A 25,202-nucleotide genomic window follows, 5' to 3' on the forward strand; every position below is an offset into this window, starting at 1 on the left:
TAGTATAACAAATCTTGTGTTCTGAAGGAAGAGCTCTTGTTTCAAGAGCATAGAGTTGAAACTTTTTGGGATTTTTTAATTTGGCATAGAAAAGGGCATGTGAAGACAGGAGAATCCATAAATAAGGCTGAGGTTCTAGGCAGCCTGCCATTCTGACAGCATATTTTATAAACAACCATAAATAACACTCACTGCAGCATATCAGAGACAATTATCCCATGCCATCAGCACCATTGCTCTGATTTACTGAGGTCTTTGAAGAAAAGAAATACTTACCTGTCATGCCAAACTGCAGAGCTCTAATATGGTTGATATTTTTTCTCAGACTTCATTATGTTTGGCTCTTGTTTTCAGTGAATCTCTCTTGTTTTGTGTTTCAAAATGCAGTCAAGAAGGAAGTTAGATAAGGGGTTCGGAATAAAAATGTCTGAATGGCTTCAGCAGAGTATAGGTGCAAATCCTTTTCTGTTGCTGAATAAGATTAATGCTCTTATGAAAAGTGCTTTTCTTCTGTGTCTTTGAGCAAAATCCTTCTGTTTCAAGAACAGAAGACACAGAATCAAAATAATGCAGGGTTGGAAGGGCAATGGGAAGTGGTGGCGTGTGAGATTGACTGGGAAGTTCTTCTAATGCCAAATAGCTTAATTGGCAAAGGGGTGACCCTAGGAAAGTTTTCTAATAAGGGCTGGATTATATGAGGCACAGACTTTGATTGGAAATGAGTAGAAATGAGATGAAACAACAGATTTGGGAACATCAGTATTTTAAACCACAAGTAGAAGTGTCTAGCCCATTACCTTGGATGTCTAGTACATTGAGACCCACTGACCCTGGGTAATTTTTTAGGGGAAAAAAAGGGTTGGAAATTCTGAAGGATTTTCCTGGGTGAAGAGGTCAAACAAAAGTTTGGAAGTTGTATATAGTGTGGTGCTCTGACAGGTGATATCCACGCTCTCTTGTTGCATTGTCAGCGATATGCAGGCTGGATTTGAAGGGGTGTGTCTGCTTTGCTGTCTGTGTGAAGCCCCTGTAGGCAATGCTTCTACTATGGAGCAAGGTGGTGTGTGTGCTGCAACAGCATTTCCACATTTCCTTGGCAGCCTTGGCCTGAGCCTTGGCTGCCTGCACAGGGCTTTGGTTTGGTGTGTGCTAAAGGCCAGCCAGGCTGGTTATGTGCACTCGTTATATGATTATATGGTTTGTTTAAGGGTGGGAGATTTGTGGTTTCCTTTTTTTTTGGTGCGTGTGTGTGTGTTTGCTGCTGTTGTTGTTGTTGCATGGTTTTGGTGGTTTATTGGCTTATTTGTTTGTCCCTTTTGTTTGGCTGGGTTTTCTGGGTGAAATTGCATTGTTGTATCTAGGTGAATCATAACTATAGCCTTGGAAATTTAAGAGCTCATGTTCTTAACACACTTGCTTATAAGGCATCCTGCAGCACTTCTTAACAAGAGAAGTTTTCACATTATAGTTTGGCCAAAACACAAGTTAAACAATTTCTTTTTTCTGCTTCTGGTTCTACAGACTGGTGTACTCTTTGGCCAGTGTTTTGAAAAGTTCTTTAACATCATATGCAGCATAAAACCTGTGTTTCTCAGGTGAATCAATTGCATTGCATAGTTCATGAAGAAGGTTTTTGGGAAACAGAAGAGAAGTATTTCATGTCACTGCTATATCAAAACTGGTGCTGCTATTCTAGAATAGGAAAAAACCCCAAAACATTATTTAGCTAACCCAGAGCATGCACAATTTAGAAAGCAGAATTTCATGATGGATGGACACTTGACAAAACAAGATAATCTTCTGTCTTGCAGGAAGTAAGTGTCAGTAAAGAGTATAAGTCTTCAATTAATGCAAATAAATGGTTATTAGATGGTAGCCATCTGGAGTAGAAGCAATATTGCATGTAAAGTTTAATGAGATTAATTTTGTGTGTAATGAATAAAAGATCACTAGGAATGTCTGGTTTGTACATAAGCCCCTGTATTTTCTGAACTTTGAGGATTCTTGTATATATAAAACTTGACTTTGTAAATCAATAATCATAAAACATTTCCTTGCAAATGCAGTATCACTTTATCACTTAATCAGATTTTTCCAGTCCCAGTGAAATATTTGGGGTATGGGCTGGTTAGAACAAAGAGTTACTAAAAGGACTGTTTGAGGCATGATGCTACTGGAGGTTAGTTTATCTACTAAAATGAATGTATTTATACAACCTTGATAAAGGAGAATCCTAGATAATTACTGAGGTGCACTTTGAGCTTTTCCTTTTGGGTTTGTTTCTGATTGCAAAAGAAATCATGGGTTCTTCTGATAAGTAAAAAGCTTGGCTGTTTCTTGGCTTCACAGACTGTTTACAAAACAGGCCAATATAAATTGACAGTCTGCAAGGTTTCTATTGAAAACTCACAGGATTTATGATTAAAGAGCTTGTGCCAATTTTTTTTTTTATTCTGCATACTGCTGTGGGCACTAAAATGCTAAATTCCAATTCTGCAAGATATTCTCAGAGGGTTTTTCCGGTCCTACTCGGTGTTTAATCTTTCATGAGACTCTTCCAGCAGATGGTTTCTGCATTGTGCGTATTCATGGCAATTTCTATGGACACAAACATTTAATGACTTATCTCTGAAACAGAGTTCCATACCAGTTTCCATTGAAACTTCTAATTTAAGGAGTCATTTCACAGCTTACTTCCCAAATGGCTGTTTGTCAGCCCAGGAGCTGACCCTTTATCAACACAATCACAACCAGATGTGACTCAAATGAAACCTGGGTATCAGTAGTAACTGAATAGAATCCAGAACCCACTGGATTCCCTGTTTCACTGCATCATAGCCAGGTAAACTAGTTCATGTTGGAGAGGTAGAGATTCACAAGGCCAAAAATTATTAAAAAAAATTATGCAGACTCTTGACTCTTTCTGTAGCATCTCAAAGTCTAAACCTGGAACCATACTGCTAAGAAACTGCTAAGAAAAAAATAATAAATACTGTAATTAATAGTAGAAAATGTTAGGAGAATGATTTGATGTTTGAATAGATACAGAAAAGAGAATCTTTTTAAATGTCCTCCTAATATCTTTTTTCCCCCCTTTCCCTGATTATGGCATACAATTCAGGGAAAAATGATTCCAAAACCAATCTTTTTTTGTTATACTGATGTGAATGATGTTCTAGTGAAAATTATGTGTTAAGGTATGGTGTTGCCTAGCAAAAATGTCAGAACTGCCTGTGGGAAGTGCAAATTATTGAAGAAATTTATTGTAATTTCTTTGACAGATGAATTCCAAAGAGAAGAAATATTAAAGAGGGAAAAAGGAGAATCTAGTATCTGTTTTTGTATAGCAGTGTATTCTGGCTCAGGCATTTCCTCAGAACCAAGGTTACCTGACTGAAGTCTAATTGAGTGCTAAGAACACTAGGCTGCAATTTCAAATCAATGTCCATGTACAGCAATGGCTAGAAATTAGTAATTACCTCCATAATTAACAATATACAGAGATCTCTTTGACCTTCGTTTGGTGTCTCATGTGCTTGTGGTAATCACCAAACGTCTTCTGTGGCAGGGAAAGAGGTACAAAACACCAGGCAAGCACTGGGCAGTGCCTGGGTGGTATCCAGATGCAGGAGCTCAGATCCAAGAGTGGAGAAGCTGAGTCTGAGGGGATGACTTTGGCAGGTGTCTGTGGCTGGCAGCAGTTCAGGTAATCCTGTGTTTATTTTCATCATGTAGTATAGACATGCATCGGAGTTAGGTCTTTGCTCATAGCTCATTTTGTAATGATTTAGATTTGTCATTGTCTTTGAATCACAGGAACATCCACATATCCAGAACAACCTCGACTCTGAATGATGAATCCTATACTGGCTACTGCCAGTACAGAAATTTGCTTTTATTTATTTCAGAGACGTGCTATTTAATTCTTGTGTCCAGTAGTTCTGCAACACTTTGAGAACCTGGATCACTTGAGTGACTCTAAAGGAGAAGTCTAGTTCAGTAGGTTTTGAATTTGAGGGGAAAAAAGGCCCACTATTCTGAAAGTTATTCAGGCAAAATTGTTGGTTGCTCATTATTATTTAGTGACAATAGACAATTGTAGGCACACAGTGTGTGGTGATTGTGAGTGGGGCTGGCCCAGCCTCATCCCCAGTGGGTGCAGCTGTGAGCAGCAGGTGAGCAGCACTGACAGCAATGAGCCATGGAGTGCCCAGGGGCACTGAGCAGCCACCAAAGGGAGCAGAGGGCACACAGGGCAGGGCACCAACAGGAGGGGATAAAAGGCTGGAACAAAGAGCAAGAAGGGCAGAGCTTGCAGCCTTCTGAAGGTTTGGTGTTACTCTGTATGGGCAGAGCCTGAAGCCTTCTGGTGAGGTAAGGTGTTGCTCTGTTTGGGTTGGAGCTCTCTGATTTTGTATGGTGACACTCTGTGCATTGTGACCATCTCAACTGTGACATACTGGGACCAACAATAATAACAATGTTCATGACTGAAAATATTTCAAAGCCCATACACCCAATCAACTACGTGTAATTAAAGAGACATAAACCTTAAAGACAATGTGCTATGCACCTGGGATAGGAGGATCCATGGGTACCTGTGAAGTCTGGTAGTAAGATGTCTGGTAGTAAATGAAAGTTGCGTGGTAATTTTTTTTAATTCCTCCCTTACATTTCACCCTTACTGTTTTAAATTTATCAGAACTGTGTTTTTAGGACTGTACTGATCTCTGCAATATACTACCATCTCAGGATGAGTTTTGTGTGGTTTTGGGTGCAATTAAGGTTAGATAAATAAATAAAACTGTACTTAGAAATATTTAAATGTAGTATTTTTGTAACGTTAATATTCATATACTGATGATTAAGTAGAAGATAGAGCCCTGGTTATTACAAGCATGTGCATTACTGACAATATTATTAGACCCATTAAGCTCTGTTGGTAAAGTGGAATAAATTAAATTAAAGTGTTTGTTCAATTTTCCTTGTTTGCTCAAACTCCAAATTTAGCATGTTTTAAAGCCTTTTTAAATTTTGTTGCTCTTAATATTACTGAAGTTAAATATGTATAAATGTGAAATTATACTCATTTAATCTTCCTAATAGAACATAAATGGATACACACTATGGTAGAGATGCAATAACTGTGCATTCTACTAGCAGTTTTTCCATACTAATTCTGGAGTTTTCTGGGGTTATAAGGATTCAAGACAGTCTTGCCACAGATGTCTTTGTTCAGCATATTTTATTTATGATAGGTCTTTTCTCTATTTAAAACTGGATGCAGACTTCTTAAAAATATTGTTATTTCATCATAATCAATAGGGTAAGAAAAGTTTGAGGAGAAGAAAAGAACCACAAATCTGTAGTTTTGAAAGCCAAAATGCTTAGTACACTGGTGGAATTACAGTACTTCCTGAATAATATTTAAAATCAGTATTTTTAAAGTTTATCTCACCTTTTTATCTACTTTTGCTCAATAATAGTATGAACAGTTTGGTATTTTGCTAATTTTTTAAGAATCACATATATACAAGACAAGTGTATCCAGCTTTTTTTCAATTTTGTTTTAGTGGATTGAGTAGGATCAGGAAATAGAGGTTAGAAAAGGAACTGTGTAATCTTTCTCAGTGCACCATGGGCTGTCTTCTTCATTTTACTATGGTATGTCAGAGAATCATATTTTTTCAGAAAAATCTTGGAAAATAATGAGGCTGGAAAGTTTGGCAGGAGGAAGCAGAAGTTAATGACTAAAATATACATGCAGTAGACAAAATTTAAAAAGCTATTTTGAAATAAAATCTCACAGAAATATCAAAACTTCACATATACATGTCATCTTTAATAGTTTTAAATATGATAAAACCAGTTATTTTTGTTTACTAAGGGTCTGATTTGATAATTTTGGAACTGTTGTAATGTTTCAGAGATGTGTCTTTACAAGAAAGAGTGACTGTCCAAATGAAATATTCCAAACTGTCTCTAGATAACCTTCCAGCAAACAGCAGCTTAATGTATGCATGATACATATGAAGGTATTGGTTTTCAAACTTCATTTATGGAATTGGTATTTTCAAATTAACCTGTAATCATGTTTGTGGAAGCTAGTTATATTTGTGTATTTACTCAGTGCTTAGAAGTTGTTATAAACTTATTATGACCTGCCCCATAACATGCCCTTGTTCTAGAATCTGTGATTTTGTAGTGTGCCCTGAAATGCAATACTGTGGTCTGAACAATTGCAAGAATTTTGAGCTTAACTTTACAGCATTTAGTTGTAAGTTTTACAATCATAGTGTCTGATTGTGAAAATTGCATTGGCTGTAAAAATCAATCACTTACCAGGTGAAGTGATGGCCGTGCATGATGAAAAGGAAATGTGAGCCTGAGCCTCACTTGAAACCATTCAGGCTGTCGTGAGACAAGACTAGAGAGAAAAAATCAAGCACACTGGTGAGATATTTCTTTCTTTTTTTGGTGCAGAATCCTGAGGGGTTGTGGAGTTTGTGATGCCTTTGCTGTGCTCCTGAGTGAGGCTGTGGCTTGGGGACTGAGCAGAGCAGAGGGGATTTACAGGCCAGCATTTTTGCTGTTTCCAGCAGCAGCCATTGCTTGGCTGGGCAGGGCAGGGCCCCAAGAGCTGCCTGGGTTTGTTCTGGCTCCTGCTGGTTGGGATTTCTTTTCCCTGTGCCATCCCCAGCTGTAGCTCTGGCTCTGGGAGTGCCGGAGCTGGGAAAGGGCTGTGAGCCCTGGGCTGTGGGTGCATTCAGACCCAGGGTCAGTGGGTGCAGAAGGGAACACCCTCCCTCTCCTCCCTGACCTTCCCTCCTTGGGTCTGCCCAGCGGCCAAGAACCACAGCCCAGCACAACTGATATTGGTGTTTGTGTAGACACAAAATGGGATACGGGGGAGAGCTCATTGCCACGAGATTCACTCAGCTGCCATTTGAATATCGTAGCTCTGTTAAAATCAGACACATGGATTCCCAGATAGCTGTAAATTTAGTGAAGCTTAAAAATATTTTCACTCACGGGCTTGTGAATGTACAACAAATATGCTAACCAGGGCCCTGCATGCTGGGAGTGTGTTTTAAAGGGATTAATTAAGGTGAGGATAGTGCTCTTCCTGGCGGAGGAAAAGCTGATTTATGGCTTCAGGACCCAGAGCCAGCTGAGGAATACATTATCTGTTTGCAGATCAGCAAAGCGTGTCATGCTGGCAGGTCAGGAGTGGCCAACTGAATTCCCACCCAGTACTGAACACCTTAATTAGAGGAACCTTCCAGAAAGTTTTGGCATCCTGAAATTTGCTGTAGCGTGGTATGAATTTACAGCATCCTCAATGAAGTAAGTTCCAGGGTTCTGGTTTCCTGGACATAAAACAAATTTCTTAAAGCAGTGAATCACAATTAATGAACAACCATGCGTCAGTGATTGACAATCCCTTCAGATTATGCTGCTCAGCAGCAAGGTACTTTTTTCTTCTAATAAGGCCTAACATGACATAAGGTTCTATCTGAAGGACCTTCTTGCTTTATTAATCTCATTATGACCACTTGAATTGCTACATCCTAAGCTAAATGAGAGAAAGATAGGAAATAAAATTTTATTCTGTCACTTTTTCTTCTGCAGGAATCTTGAGGGAGATAATTTGGACACTTTTCAGCATCATGATTTGGAATAAAAAGGCATAACACATGTTGGTGAAGCAATCCTTAGGTATGAAAATTAGTAACAGAAACTGAGAATAATAAGGCTTCAGGTCTTTTTTTTTTTTTTGAGCTGTGTGGAGGGGGTTGTGTTTCTTCTCATAGAATGAGCTAATCCAGCATTTTTCTGGTTCAAGAGAAATTTCTGTGGGTGTAACTGTTACCTTAAAAGGCTTCAGCCTTGACTCTAATTGTGATTTTCTGCCAGCAGTTTGTCTGTCCCAGCACAAAAACCCCAGTGACTTCAATTAACTGCATGTTCAGTTTGTTTTTTATACTCTCTTTTTTTGGTCTAATTACCTACCTAATGGATCCACCCAATTCCCCAAGTTGTGTTGTTTCCTAATCTTGGTGAAAGCAGGAAGGGAACATAACAAAATAATTTATTCTTAGGGAAAATGTTAAGATTTGAATATGACTTGAAAAAAAAACATAGAGGAATTCCTGCTGTTGTAACCTCCTGGTAAGCATTCCCCAGGTAGTCAGGGAACCTGGGGTCTATTTGTTTGGGGTAAATTGATCCAGAAGGGGCTAGAAACCTGCTGACCTTTCAGATAAACTTATTTCCAAATGATGTTTTTACTGCTGTTTTGACTTGGAAAAGTTAACTTTTCCTCTGACTCTTGACTTTGTCCTGCTATTTGACAAAAATTCTGATGTTCAAAACCATTAAAGGGAGCAACAAATAGAATAGATAGTTGGAATCTAATTATCAATGAGGTAGAGAAAGAGCCATCCATCATCTTGGGTTTAGCCTTGTGAGAAACAGTGTGTGAGAATGTAAAAAAATGCCATTAGGACGTTATTCTCTGCATTCCTGAGCATTTCATATTGTATGTGTTAGAGAAAAAAAGTAGAAGACCCTCTCCTTTCTCCCCTGCCCCTGATTACTGAGGTAAAAACACAGCCCCAAAAGGATGTACTATAAACTGTAGATCAACTAGTGCAAGAAAGCTAGAAAAAAATGCTGAGACATTTTTTCTGAGAGTCATTTTTACTATTATTTGTTTTATAAGGTCACTTTCCTATGATGCTATTTGAGAATGTCTTATGCATGGAACTAAAAATAATTTCCTTTATTTATTGCATGGAAGGGATTGTGAGCTTTTGGAAGCTGTATGGTTTGCTAATTATATCATTGTCATTCAGTTGTCAAGTTAACTGAATTTTCCACTTGGTCTAGGATTGGGTAGAATTTGTTCTCGTTAGTCTTAATAGGAGAGAGACAACAATTGCACCAGAAGGGATCATATTCTCCTTAATGTTCTTTGAAAACATAACTGCTTCAGGTCATTACAGCACATGTGTGCATGATAAATATTTTATCACTGTAAATTGGGCTAAGGCTGGGTGGTTTGATTTGGGATGTTGATTTAAATGTCAACAGTGAACCTGGCTTCCATATTTCTGCATCATTTTCATGTTCCATTTTAAATTCATCCTTACATTTAAAGGAAGCTTTTTTTTATCCTGTGGAACAGAAATTAATACATGACATATAAGGCAGCTGCAGTCTTGTCAGGAAGACAAGAAGGCTGACATTTGGGTTTCACAAGGAAAATGAGGATGGAATAAGGACTTTGAAGCTTCATTTTCTCCTTCTCATTTCTTAGTAGGTTGTTCAACCTAAAGTTCTAACTGCACTGATGCAAAGCTGGGGTGGTGACTCTTCTCATATCTTATGGAGTTTGAAAAAAGGAGTAACTCTAGGATCAAATTCCCTTTTTGCTCTAAAGGATTGGGTTTTTTTCTCAAGAGTTCAATAGGTGATGGCTATTTGACACGTGTCCTAGAAGCTGCTGATATCCCTAGCCAGCCACCAAAATCAGCTAACTCTCAGCAATCCAAGGTGTGCTTATCTGGTTCTATGGAAGTGGATATATTTTAGGATTATATAGGTAATATTTTGATTATTATATATAAAACTGAAGTGATCAGCCATTGTAGACAAAAAATTTTTAATTTATTATCTCAGGAAAACAAATAGGTGAAATGGAGAAATTAAATTATTCCATGTATTAGTTGTGAATGGTGAGCAAGATCTTAGTGCTATTTTTACTCTATTCATACTGTAAAAACTCACTTCAAGGGGTTTCAGGTGTTTCATTGCCAGCAGTTGGTTTTTATTTGTGCCAAAAGTTGTTACAAGCCTTCATCTCTTATAGGCCCTTTTCTATCATATTTTCATTAGCTATGTTTTTTTCCAATTAATGTAGGCTGTTTCTTTATCAGTAGAGCCCTGGTTTTAATTTGTTACTGTCTTTGCTATTTAAAATTGCTTAATCCTTACTGAAATACTGGATTTATTAAAAAGACAAACACGCTTGGAAGTGGGCGGAGTGCCTTGGGACTGTTGAAAGGGTATAATGTATATACATAGTGTAGTTTTTGTGCTTGTAATGAAATGTATCAGAAGTGCTGGTACAGTGCCATTGCAGGCAGTTCCAGAGACCAGAGGCACACAGCATGATTTGCTATTTAGCTAATCCTGGAAGATAGGTACTTTGGGCTTGCAGCAATATCCCACTGACAGTGCTGTAACTCCTCCAAGGCTGGAAAGCACAACTACTGCACCTTAATTAGCTAGAACTACAAAACTCCCACTTGAAAATCTTTCTCCAAGAGCTGCTTGGCTTTTGGGTCTTTTTTTTTTTTTTTTTTTTTTTTTTTTGGTGGGGGGAGGCATAATTTATTTAACTCCTATTTCTCAGTAGCACTGTGTTGAAGACAATTTAGGAATTGAAAAGACAGGAATAGCAAAGCTCATGCTGAGAAAGGAGTGAAGTCCATGTGTCTGGTTTGTATATACATGAAACTCATACTCAGATGGAGTATTTGTCAAACTGTAATCCCTTATAAATGGATCTCAAAAAGCTTCTTCAAATAAAGATTAAAAGCCGCAAACAACCAACCAAAACCCCCACCAGCCACCATGTGCTTTCTGACAATGCTGCAAACATCTATAACAGTGTAGATGATAAGACTTTCATTGTCCAAGGATACCATGTTTACCACTGCAGGTATATTCCTGCTGGTTCAGGGCAGAGTTTCTGTGAGTGCTGACAATGGTGGGAGGAGCACATGGGTGGAACAGATTATTTTCTGTTACTTGACTGGGGATTGTTTTAAGTGGAACAGATTTTTGTCACTTGACTGGGGATTGTTTTAGTTTGCTGTAACATTCTGCTGTTTATATGATCATGAAAATAGATGTACTTTTAGCAAGGAAACAGAATGTGATGGTTCAGTGTGTTGTCATTTTTGGAGAAATGCTTTCTTCCAGCAAGAGCTCTGCTCTCATAGGCCATTTCCTCTGTCTGTGAGGCTGACTGGAGATCAGCTGTTTCCCTGTTGCAGTTCTTAGCAGACCTCCTTGGATTCTGTGTTGCGAACCAATCTCTGTCCCTTCTCATTCCTTACTCTCCTGTCCTGATGTATTTTTGTGCAGGATGTAAAGGGACTCAGATTCCATGGCACCTGAAAGAGTTACAATCACAAAATGACAAAAGCTCATCTCTCCTGTGGTAATTGCTCCTCAGCATCTGCACAGCAGGCTCTCACTAAATTTAGGTATTCACATTCCAGCTCTGTTAATATATCTGCCAGGTAGCTTGAGCTCTGCTTTACTTGAAACCACCTCTGGGTTCCATGGGACTGAGGAGGACAGGATGGAACTGTTAATGTAATTTGTGGTCCCTCTGGGACAATGAACAGGCTTTTTTAGTGAACTCCACCTGTTTTTGCTTCTGTATCCTTGTGATTGCTCTGAAGGAGAGGAGAGCAAGACAGGGTAAAAACCATCATCATTTTAGCCCCTAATAAGCCTTTTCTGTAGTTTTGTTCTTCATTCTTACCTTCTCATATAAATAGCCACTAAGAGCTGTATTAAAAAGTTCTTTGATCAGGGTCAAAGAATTATCAAAGCCAGCAAACTAAAAGTTGAATTGGCAACCAGATGCTTGGAAGAAATGAGCACCATTTGGCTCTGAACTACCTTTAACCAAGATTTAATTACAATATTCATTACTTCAGAGACTAGGAAAACTCAATATGACAATCTTAAGGGACCAATAGTAATAAAATAATGAATGAAAAATTCTAAAATATAAGCCAAGTGAGAGAGTATATCTGTAACAGTAAAAAAAAAATGTAATTAAAACAGTCATTTAATTTCAAACCCGATTGTTTTGTGTAGTCTTTAGAGAAAAAGGATAAAAAGAGAAACCACTGAAAAAACCACTGAAATATGACTGCTTGTGCTCCTGCTGGATGCTGAAAAGGGTTATGCTGTTAGTCATGAGATCTTCCTGTGAATTTGGGTCAGTCATACATGTATCTTGTATTACCATTGTATTTTTTTATTCCTTATTGGCCCAGTTCCTTTGCCATCACACCGGTGTTAAATCCAACCCATCTGGTAACTGAGAAGAGCCCAAAAGTCAGGGGGCTTCTTTTGCAAAATATTTCTGATGCATAATCATAATGTCCCTCCTAGCAAGTTGCAGATAGTTATTACTTGATTTTGCTTTAAACCAGGAAATTTTTATGACAGCCACTCAGACTGTGTGGCAGAAGAATATTTTGAGTTTTAATTCAATTATATTATCTGCAGAATTGGTTTAATCTTTGATTTGAATCTTTGCATTTTAATAAACTGTGCATCTGCTCTGGACACCTCATATAAATTGTAAAACTAACTCCAGAGTTCAAGTGTCAAGTAGTTTATTTATCAAATGTCAGCAATTTCTGAAACTGCATTTATCCTGGCATTAATATTTTCACTTGCACTATGCTGTCAGATAGTGACATTAATCTATTAATGTGTATTAAAGCCACATATTTTGTAGATAATATCAAATTGCCACTAAGTGGTTGCAGGTGCTGGTTCCTGCTGTAATTTATGTCAAACTCCTGAAATTGTCATAATCTGTAAACAGCTTGGGCCTTTCTGAACTATTCCCATTGCTCTTCTTGAGATTTATGGTAACCCATGGAGGAGAACAAAGGATACTTTTTAATACAATACTTGGGGTATCATTTTTTTACCCCATCTGCTTTTTCTATTGTACAGATTTCGTTTTCTGTTGCATCACAATTGCATATTTTGATGGTTGAAATACATATTTTAAACCACATTTTCTTCCCTCTTAAAAGATTTTTTTGTTGTCATTTCTGAAATCAAAACCTTTCAGCTGATGTTGTTTTATCAGTTCATCTATTGAGGTTGTAATTTACTGTTCATACTGCACAAGGCATTTCCTTTTCTGTATGTTATATACATATGCATCTAAAAATAATATAGTCTTGTGATGGCTATTATCTCTTTGATTCATTGTTAAGTATTTCATTTACTGCCATATGTCCCTAAGGACCCAAGCTGCTTAGTTTCATTTGATTGGGTTTTAAAATCTATTTGATGAATTAGGTCCACCGAGGCACACCTCTGATGTGACATGAGCTCTACAAAAATTATTTGGGATGCAAAGAAATGCACTCAAATAATTGTTTCCAAAGTCTGCTCCTAAAAATGCAGTAGATTTATTCCAAACCAGTGAAGAAGCACAAAAGTTGTATATTGTTCCCAGCATGTTTTCACCAACAATTGCTTATATATTTTTTAAGTCAAGCCCATGCTTTTATGCTCCTTCATAAATCTGCCCTAGTCAAAGAAGGAAGGGATGTGGGCAGAATATAAAGAGGTGGTAAACCCAAGTAATTTTTAATGAACAGCCATAAGATTGTTTTGCTTTGAAGAAAATATAATCAATTAAAATTCCTATAGTCATCTGCCTGGGCTGTTTGTGGTCAATAGCACTTTGCTTATGAAAGGCTATAAAATGGCCGCATTTTCCCCACATCCAAATACCTATTTGGATTCTAAATAACACAAAAGCACAACTTGCACCCAAATATGGATTCACCAATATCTGAGAAGGAGTTGTCAGTAAAAGGTAGATCTTGGATTAGACTTGGCAGCTGGACTAAGGCATTTCTGGGCCTCTCTGTAGAGAGCCTAAATGATTTGAATGTTTTTGCAAGTGTGTTGCATCAAACATGTACATTACCATGTTTACATCTGTTAAGATGTAGGAGTTTCGTTGTTTTTATTCACATTCAAGACATATCAGCATACAGTTGAGGGACATTTGCAGCTGCTGTCATTTTGACAGATAATGAATGTGATGTATTTAACAAGGTACAATGCTACTTGGGAAGAAACTGATATTTATTTCCATTCATGTGTGGGAAATACTGCTCCAAGGTAATGCCCATCACTACCCTGGAAAAAATAGAAGTGATGGCATAAAGAAAGTGCTATGTAAAAAATGCAGGATGGCTGAAAGTAGCACTGTTTTAGGAGCTAAAAACTATGAAAGCAAATATTTAAAATATATCTACAGGATTGGAGGAATTTAACACCTTAAACTACATCACAAAATTTATGCTCTCCCTCTATTGACAAGGGAACCACCAACATTTACATAGAATTTGAAATTTTGTGAGATAGTCATGTCTGCTTGATGGGGACAGTCTGGACTTTGAGGCAGTATAGCCCCCTGTCTCTGGGCCAGGTACTACCTGCTTATTTCCCAGTTTGTACTGCATGCCAACGTGCAGAACCCAAAGCCTTTCTTCTGCCTGAACGTTGCTTATTCCCTGTGTTTGCATTATTCATCTCCTTTCCTTACATGCCCCCAGATCAAATATTCTCTGTAACAATCATCCTTTAAGACATAATCTACAGTAGTCATAATATAGCCTTTTCTCTGTCTAAAGAGCAGAGAATACTTCAAATTTACAACTCTAACACAGCAGAACTAAAAGTAATAGAATAAATAATGAAATTATGATCATAGCAGCAACTAGTACATAGGCAAAAATTAATTACTGTAGAAATATTTTCAATGTATTTCATTAGAACTCTGTGTACACTGTATTTTCCTTTACCTCTTCTGAGAAAAAATTTCTTTCCCGTCAACAAGAGTATAAATTCTGTATAATACCAACAGTTTCTTTTGCTACAGGTGATGCATGTCACATGGTTTATTACCAAGCCAACTTGGTTGTAAATTATTTTCATAATTTTTCCATGTGATAGTATTTTCATTCTGTAGTGGAGTGATTTTGTGTGAAGCATCCTCAGCTGCACAGTTTAGCACATCTCAGAAGGCAACCAACTGGAATTTCTTTATACTGAGTTGAATCTCTGACCTGTCATTATCTTGGCTATGTTAAAATTTTTGACACTATTATATACAGTTTTTCTAGGAAGTTGTGTATTTTATTTTTTTGAAACGAAGATATATTTGTGGTCATAATTTAAAACTAATAATGTCAGCTGGAAGTCTTGAAGAATTTGACCTGAAAACAGGTAATATATTTTTGTTGAAGAAGTTCAGGAATTTATATTTTAATATTTTGAATGCTTGCCCCAAACTTTGTAGCATCTGGATTTTGCTACTTACAGCAACATTTTTAGGTAGATTCTGGAGTTATCATCATCACTATTGTTATAATTTGTACTTTGCATTTGGCAGTACCAATGGTACTTGTTTCATTCAATCCAGAGTTCCATGTGTGAAATACAGCCTGTGCATTCCCTGAGTGTGCTGCTTTCCAAGCCACACTAACACTGAAAGCCAGATCCACTGGGAAAGGAGGATGGCTGTGCTGCCAGTGCTTTCTAGGAAGGGGAGAGCTGGTGCTCTGAGAGCAGGTGAAAACCTGTCTTATTTAGGCTGGGAGAAGTGCTAATGCTAATGTGATTGCATTCTAGAAATAGATTTGTATTAGGAGAGAGGGAGAAGAAAAGGGGCTTTGTGTGAAAGGTGAAAGTGCAGTGTGCATCATAAGGATGAAGTAATTTATTTTAAAATATTCATATCTAGGTTGGGAACTACAAGAAGCATATATTTGTTACTGTGCTAACACAGGGATATATTCAATACTCCTCTGAGAGGTAGAGGAAGGATTGCATTGCAAGGCTCTTACTGGTAGTTAAGTGCTCATGGCCTCTAACACAGACTTATAAAATAAGAACTTTGTATTTATGGGGTCAGGTGGGTTGTGGTAGTGGTGGATTTTTCTTTTTGGTACTGCTATTGTCTCCAAGAAATAAGATTCTTCCTTCCATTTTTGTATAATGGGTTTCCAGTGCTGCTAATCTGTGCTTAGGGGAGGTTGTTTAGCTTGCTGTTTTGACCCATTAAATTTGTTATTGCATTTTGGTAATGTAAAATGTAATTTACTGACCCGTCCCTGATTTTTTTGTCCTGCTTAAGTCTTGAATACCCTCATATTTTGAAATTACAAAGGCTTTTAAAAAACCCTTACTGTTCTGAAATTGCTGTCACTCACTGTCTGGAGGTGTTTTTGTATTGTTGTGATCTGTGGAAACAGTATAAAATGTCTTTACTCCCAGAATATTTGTGGTGGTTACACCCCTGAGAACATCAGAAATCTCTTGACTCTTGTATAAAAGCTGAGTAAAGAGTACTTCTCCAATATTGCCAGCTCTTCTTCTGACAATGATCTGTTTCATAGGGTAAATTATAATGGTTTGAGAGTTCTACAGATTAGCTGGATGATATTCACTCTAACAGTACTGGAGAATAAAAATTACATCATTTGAAGTGACTGTTTCCATTTTCTGCTTTCAAGGTCAATGGGTATTTTAGGCCCACTTGATACCACTTACTGAAAAATTTTTGAGTCGCTCTTGCCATAGAGAGAGAGAAGATTTGAGAAGCTGAACAAAAATGAGCACTTTGCAGAGACTCTGTATTAAATTCAGCAAGTGCGTTCCCATTAAATAAAACAGTATATTTAAGCACAAAATTGGGAATTCACAACTCTTAATTCACTATGTGCTCATACTTAAGATCACCACCTTACATTGAATTCCATGTGTGGGCATGCACCTTCATAAATAGTGAGAGAAAACAACGGAGGTGCTGCTTATCTGCGTATGCAGAGTTTAGTTTTAGCTTACAAAGTTATGCTGAATAACCCTTATAATAAATAGAGATGAAACAAAGTATTCATAATGACATTGCTTTCCTTCCAATGTGAGTTGAATATATTCTATTTTCAGGCAGGAAGCCTCCAACTCCCCTGCTGTGGGTGGGGAGCCACTTGCTAGCTCAGGTTGTTCAGGGCCCCATCCAACCTAGCCTATGGTTTGAAGTTCATTTGGCATCCAGCTGTGGTCTCATTGCAAAGCCAAAATGCCAAAATGCAGATTCATCCTTTTGAAGATTGAGTTTCATTGTATAGGAGCTTGTTTAAACATAAAAAATGGTATGAAATTTGGTAGGATGAATGTATAAAATGTATTACTTCTTTATTAGTATTCATGTCATCAGATTGTTAAATTTAAGTTACCTTGAAAGTTTATTATCTTAATCAGTAAAAAGACACTTTTCTGGACTACAATTAGTTTCATGTGTAAATAATTTGCAGCAGGAAATGCGTAAGGAAATATGTAAATAAGGTCACTTTACTTTTTGAATCAGTATTGGTGCAGGTATTTTATCAGGTTTTGCTTTGAAGATTATCTTTGAAGCTATCTTTGGGCTTACCATAAATCTACCACCACACCCCTGTATTTGATCATTTAGTCTGTTAGTAGTTACACCAACATTGCTTTTGTCTTTTTTAATGGTAATGTTAGCTTAATGAATAGCTTCATTAACTTGTACATGAAAAATGCTCTATTGTGTTCCCAAGTAGGGATTTGGCTGGTTCTGGCTGGGTTTTGGTGTATAGATGTATTCATCTGACATATTGCAATTCCCGCCTCATCCCACCAAAGACACATGAAACTGGCGAATGGGACAAGCAGAAGAGCATAAAAAATGAGAACTACCAATGATTTAGCAAACTTTTAATCTGAAAATCATCAAGAATATAAATGGTCGTGCTTTGAGTTCACTTCTTTGACTGATTCACTGTTTTGAGTTTCTTCTGCCTGAACAGCTCAGTGACTGTGGTGCTGTGCTGCCCTGCCCTGCCCCACTTCAGCAATACCCACCAGTGTCAGCCAGGCTGTGTGCATCCAGCTTCACTGGATTTCAGGGAGCCCATGGCAGCCCAGCAGCCAGGCTGTCCTGCACCTTTGTGGGTGTGAGACACGATTCCAACTCCCCCACCTTGCTCCAGGAGGAGAGCGCAGCCCACAGCCCCTCGAGCTCTCCTGCCCAGCAGTGGGCTGCACACCAGGAGCAGGGATGGAGTGCCTCTCAAGCTTTCTACCTCTCAAATTTGAGAGAATCTTGATCAGTCACTCAGTAAACAAAGTGGGAATAACAGTACTGAAACTCTAAAATCTTGGCTAACAGATAGAAAGGATTGGTTGTGCATATATGAACCTTTAGATGTAAAGACATGGATGTGGACCTCTGGGACTGTCTGCATCCATCTGCTGATAGACTGGTCACTGAGAAGGTGTTTAGAACAGAAAGAGGTCCTTTCTGAACCTCGTGGCTCAAAGGCAGGGTCCTCCTGACAGTTTTGTCTGACCCTGTCCTTTATGCAGTAAATACTTGTGTAGCTTGCCATCAAACCTTCTTAAACCAGGGCTGCCTTTACCATTGAAGGTTGTTAACTCACTGTCTTATATCAATCAAATATACCAATGTTTCTGTCCTGGGAGTGAAGTGCATCACTCCTATGCAATTCTCTGCAGTAATATGAATATGGACTAGGAAATGTAAGGAGGTGTTTTCAGTAGCCCGAGGATGATTGTGGTAGAAAGAGAGAAAGGAAAGGAGCTGCCCAGATTCTTAAGCATATCTTTAATGTTTTAATCTACTCCTAAAATGCAGATAGGTATTTCTCCAGAGAAAAACCAAAACTGGTAGAATTTTGATTGAAAAAATAATTATGGAGCTTAAGAACTGCCTGATATATGCCTGTGTATAAAGGTCATTCAGAAACAGTGCAGAAATGGGAGCAGGAATTCAATGAGGGCACAGATTCATGACAGAAAGTCATGACCCTTTCATGCCTAGCAGAGCAGAGGATAATGGATTTCTTGTGGTGAGAGGCACTGTGCCCAGTGGAATGGGCAGTGCTGTGCTGCCCTGCTGTTTGTAATGCTTGCTGTGGTTGCAGTGAAGGCAGCTGCTTCAGATTCCCTGTAAATGGGAGTTCTGCTTCAAAGGGTAAAAGTGCAAGGATCTGTTCTCCTGGTCCAATGGAATAGGAGAGCACAGGAACCAGTCACTGTGCAGACAGTTGGTTGATAGAAAATCAGATGCACATTGAAAATGTGTGTAATAAATAAAAAAGTAGTCTTAATATCCATTTCTTGTCAAAAGTTTGTACTGTTCTTTTCCTCTATTTGGCTCAGTGTGCTGGTTTATTTTTTAAGGACTTAATCTCTTTTCTTTCAGATTTCTATAATATTTATGGATGCAGAATTTTAGTCCTTTGTCTGAAAACAGGTGAAAAGGCAATTTTTCACTAATTTGGCCACAAAATGTTAGATGATGTTTAGTTAAACTTTGTTGCATTTGTCAGTAAACTTATATATTAACTTGATCTGAGAAGTGTGGTGCAACTGTAGAGTAGTAGAATAGATGGATGAGTTAAGTAAAGTTGCTATATTCTGAATTTTGGAATATTCAAAAGTGATCCAGGCAGAATTTAAATTAAAAAATAAAATACATCACAGAATATTCTAGTTGGAAGGGATTCACAAGGACCATGGAGTCCATCTCCTGAATGAATGATCCATATGGGGATCAAACCCACAACCTTGGTGTTATCAGCACCAAGATCCAGCCAACCGAGATCATCTCAGAGGTAAAAGTAATTAAAAATCTGGCATATGTATGCAGAATAATTCCTCTTACCATCCCAAACCTATGTGGTATATGCTTATTAGAGATAAAAATTAATTCCTTGCATAAGAATTCCTTCAATAAGGATGGTGGTCATGTTTAGTCTTTGGTCTTATGTAGATTTTTCAAAACAAGAATTCTAATATTTCACCAAAGTCTAATTTCGTCTTCCCAGATCAGCTGAGTAACTCATTTTCATCCTTCTCCAAGGTGAGTTTTGAGCAAGTTTTAACCTGCATGCATTTTTGATACATGTGGAAATTGACTTTCATTTCCTGCATGCCTAAAATAATTTCATGTCTTGCTAGATTAATGCCATACATCGTATTTACCTTAATAAGTTAAGAAAATGTCTTCAAAAATGTCTCCCTTAGAGCTAAAACTGGAATTGGGTCTTAAAGATTAATCAGCAGGTAACTTGCATTACATAAGGTAGAAATACTGGCTGGGAATAATCATGTTTAAAACAGCATAGTTATCCCTTTATAGGATGTATTTTCATATGTTAATATTTTTTTATTTCAAGCCTGAATAATTGCCACTGGGACCAGCACACGATGTCTGTTTTTGGTTTCTTCTGAAAATATTGAATTTAAACCCAATTGAAAAATGCTCAATTAAAAATCTGTCCCTTTTTATTATTTCCTGATCTGGCCTGCAGTTGTGTTAAATAACATGAATGCCAGTGGCACAGACCAGGTGACTGGTTTTCCCCAAATACTATATACAATATTTTTTAATTGCTTTGGGGGTCTCTTTTTTTTTTTTTTTTTTTTAAATTTTCTCTAGTTGCAAATATGAGTATGTACCCAAATGGTGCCCTCTCCGCCTATTTCATGGCTCTTATGGGGAGCAGTAAAGGAAAATCCCTATTTTTTTCAGTGAAAGACACCACAGAATGGAGACGTGGAACTGAATGGAAGTTAAAATTTTGAACATCTAATGTATGTTATTTCAGCAGAAACAACACGCTTGAAAGCATGAGCTCGTATTAAATACATGATAGGAGTGCACAGAAGATGGAGGTGTTGGTGAATTTCATCCTTTCATTAATTAATCATGGTTGAGAGCCACAATCCTCACCCTGTGAGCTGGAGTTTATACACAGCCTAGCTCCCAGTTGAAATGAAGAGCTGGTAATTTCTGGTTTCAGTTTACACCAATAAAGGCTCATAGATCCCATGTGTTTTGTTGAACCTTTGCCTTGGTTCCAGTTCAGATCTGCAGCAGAGAACCTCCTGCTGAAAGGTGTTCTGCCTGATTATTGGTGCAGGAGGTGACACCCCATGCTTTTCTTAAATTTCACCCGAATTCAGCCTGTAAGACTCACACTGCCTGGCCAGAAGGAACAAAAATGAGTAAACATTTTCAGCACCTCTTGTGATTATCTACTGTCAAAAACCATAATCAGCATTTTGCAATTAGGCACATGGGCTACAATGTTGAGCATGCAAACACTGTAGGAATGCTGGCATGTATTTAGGTGTGAGATGTCCCTTTCTGCATCTTCACATCCAGGTTTCTACTGCATGAATGGAAACTATTCAGGGAAAATAAGGTCACAAGGAAAAGTTGTATCCTTGCAAGAAAATTCCTTGGGTTTTTTGAGATTAGAGATCAAATTCTGGTAATGTAGATACTAAATGGGAAAAATATCATTATTTGGGATGGGAATTAGGTTTAATCCCACCTTTATAATCATGTGCTTGTCTTTATCCACATGTGAGAAGCTTGCATGATTACTGCACTGTTCTATTACTGAACTAGTTTGTGTTAATAACCTTGCCTAAAATGTGTCTGTCTGATGCTGTGCTCACATCTGCAGACTTGATGGTATTCATTTTACTGCGGTGATTTTCTGACATATGTTTTCTTGTCCACTGCATGCTCATGACGCTATCAGCGAGATAAATTTAACTTCCCTTGCAAAACTGGTGCATGTGGGGGATGCTCTCCATCAGACCTGGATTTTATCTACAAGTTGAAAAGAATAAGAATATCGCACTTAAAAGCACTGTTTGCCTTCTCAAAGGGCTGCAGGAAGCCTCTGTTGAAATTGTAAAGCTTTTCAAACAGCTTTTCAAGGTTTTGTGTGTGTGAGAGAGGACTTTGTCCTCCTGTTTCCTTTATGTAAAAAGCAGGCTGTGTAAAACAGGGAAAAATACTTTAAAAGTTTTTCTGCTATATATTTCTTCGCCTAGGAGGATGGAGGACTTTATGCTTTTTGTTTTGCCCCTTTATCTTTCACAATATGTTCCCTGGTCCTTGGGCTGTGTCAGAGGGAGTGGTGACGTTCTTGAGATGCATCCTGCCAGTGCTGGGTCAGATGGTTAATAGCCTCAGATTGGGGAAACCATGCTGCCTGTTCCTCACGCCTCTTTTGCATTTATATGAGCCATTGTTCTGTGCGGTTGAAAAAGAGCCCCAGCTGAAGAATACCTCACTTGCAAAGCATTCAAGCAGTTTTAAACAAGCATTTGGCTGGTTTTCAGACTGTTTCCTGCTGTAATTTCTGCCCTTCAGGGAAGGTAGAAGGTTCTCCTGTACAATTATAGCTGTCATTTTGCAGCAATCCAAGGATAACTGTGGGGGGGAGAAATCTTTTCTGCAGAATACATATAAAAGGAAATGTATATTGAAACAGATATGTGTAGATGCTATGTTTTGCTTTGAACTTTCTGAAGGAATACCAATATAATTTGGAAAATATTGCAGGAAATTAGGATAATATGATGTATATTCATACAGTGCTTCCGAAGGGATCCCTGCCAAATTATACTGTGCAATTACAGGTTTATTCATTCAAGAATAAAACTTTAGAATTGCTAATCTACCAGTCTTGACTAGAAATTGATGATATATTTTGTTTATTTTATTATTGCATATGATAAGTATTTTGCAAGTACAGCATGATTTCCAATTATTCACAACCCTGAACAGAAGAAGGAGTTGTAGACTGTTAAAAGCCATGGAATGAAGAGCTTCTGGCAGGGAAAGAGATATTTTTCTGAATATGAGATTTATCAGTGATAAAAAAGGATTCTGTGCACTGCATCTAGAAGTTGAGAGCTGTTTATAGTGGTAAATACTTTTACCAGTCCAGGAACTGACTTAGGTCTAAACTGGGAGCTTTCTCTCTGTCATTAACCACCTGGTTTGTTAACTAGCAATTGTGACATCAAAAAGGAATTCCCACCTTCCCCACCCTCCACCCCAGAGTATAAGAAAGCAATCTTTGATTTCCATGTGTTGCTTTTCTGTGATCATCAGTTCAAAGCATTTTTCTCATCATTTAAGGTTTCTTTACCATCTGTGGATTGCAGTTGATGCATCTTGTCATGAGGCCTTACCCCACTGATGTGTAGCTGTAAAAAAATGATGTAGGAAATGGCTTTCTGTGGTATCAGAGAGTGGCATTCTGATTTGGTTTGAGTGCCTGTCAGATTATGTATCATCATAGGCAGTGGGCAAGGAAGAAGACTTTCCTTCAAAACTTGGTTCAAAGCACTTACATTTCTATTTGAAATGTACCTTGGAGAGATGATCTTTGGCAGAATTAACTAGTCTCCTAATCAAGCAACCTCAGAACCCTCTGACAGGTTGCAGAAATTATTCCAAAACCAGAAAAAGTTTAGGGGGGACAGAAGTTATTGGGCAGAAGTTAGGCTTGCAGATTACTTGACAGGAACATCTCAGTCTTTGTGCCAAAACTGTGATTGAATTAGAGTTTTATTTTTTCAGTTAATCTTCATGTTTCTAGTGATATATATGTTTAATTAACTGGTTCAATGAGCACCACTTTACCTATTTTCAGCATACAGTGTATACATGGAATTTCCTGGAGTTGTCTCCAAAGAGAATGGCTGGGCATGATTTAGAGATGTTGTGGGGAGTGAAGCTGGAAAGCATGGGGAGGAATCATGACTGTAGTGGATATAACAATGACAGCTTCAGCAGGACCATCTCAGATTTCCATAAAAAAATTTAAGTAAAAAGTCTATATAAGACTAAATATGAAGAGATAATCTTCATACCCTTTAAGTTTTTTGATTCTTTGCTTCAAGTGCACATTGATGCTGTCCCAGGAAAAGCCTTTTTAAGCAATCACGAGCACACAGGTAGACCTTTTTACCTTTAACTGAGTCATGATGAGTTTCATCCTGTCTTTGTCTGTTGCAGATGCCAGGCAACTCTGTCTCCACAGCATCAGCTTCTGAGGAGAGCAGCAATCCTGTTGGCTTGGTATGACAGCAGTGGCCCACCTACTTTGAGATTTCTCTGACGTAAGAGAAGGGAGTGGTGGCTGTTGTAGTCACTAATTTCCTTAGGACAAACAGATAAGAGTAAAGATAATGTACAGACAGAGAACAATGCTTTGGGAAATAGTGTTCCAGGCTCACCTCCAAAATGCTTCTCATCAAGATGCAGCTTTGTGGTCAGTTTGTACCTGTGTTCATTTGGTTCACAGAATTTAAATTTTATATCATGCTGGCTACTGTCTGTCCCTATGGGTGCAGTGGAAGAACAGATAACTGACTTTAAATAATGCTACCAGGGTGTTGATGCAATTTCCTACAGCAGCATAGTATGGGCCTAGAATATTCATTGGAAAGCTGTTTTACATCATCAGAATATCAACATGCTTGCATAATACCAATTTAAAAAAGAATTAGTCTTAGTTCCATGCAGACTTTTATAAAATAGCATGGCTCTGAGTTATTTGGAGGAAACTTCAAGTAAGCTTAACATATTTGTAAAATATGTGTTCCATATATTTTAAACTTTTTTTTGATCATTTACTGTGTGATCTTTTCCATTTGTCATCTTCTTCCCCTGTTTTCTAGGAAGCTATTGAATTCATAACAAAGGTGTTAATTGGTTGCAACACTAAGGCAGAGTTTATATTCTAATAACTTAACTTTATCTGGTCTTGAAAGGAGTCACACTATGTTCTCAAGCTCTAGGAGGTCAGGATCTCCTTTCTTCTCAAATATGGTTTGGAGAAAGAATACTGTGAAGAATGGTAGGATCCTGATAATGATCCAAATATTCTTTAATATTTTATCAAAATCATACTTTTCATCTCTGTTTTTGCCTAGCAGGAAATAATTTATTTTAGACTTGATTAGAGAAGTTTGAGGAAACAAAGAATTGGATATGATGTTTCATTGTGAGAATGTTTGTGTAGAGCACTTCAAAGGAATGTAATGTGTTGGCTGGGTGCTCTTTGGGAGAGGAAGCTCTGGGCAAGTACTTTTCCTCAGGGATCCATTTTGTGATTGGTGTTCCAGAGAATCACATCATAACTTTGCATGAAGTGACACTCTCTGTATATTTTCAGGCCACCTAGCAAAGTGCCATGTCATGTATTGCTTTTGAACTGCAAGGTGTGTTGGTCTTGCTAACCAGGAGCACTTTTTAATTTATTTATTATATATTTATTTATTTAATTAATTTTTGGTAGAGCAGCTTGTAACAGGTACATGTTCACTGTAACACAGTGGGATTGTGCTACAATCTGCAGCTTGGTCTTTTTTCCTCCTCATTTCTCTTTTGTGTCATGTCTTGCTGTATCTTTTATTTTTTTCTCTTTCTCACTGCTCTAAATCCTGTAGAAGTCTTTCCAAGTCTTTCCTGTAGAAGTGTT

Source organism: Melozone crissalis, unplaced genomic scaffold (genome assembly GCF_028551555.1).
Source record: "Melozone crissalis strain CALT ecotype California unplaced genomic scaffold, PUWL_Pcris_2 ptg000045l_1, whole genome shotgun sequence".
NCBI lineage: Eukaryota > Metazoa > Chordata > Aves > Passeriformes > Passerellidae > Melozone > Melozone crissalis.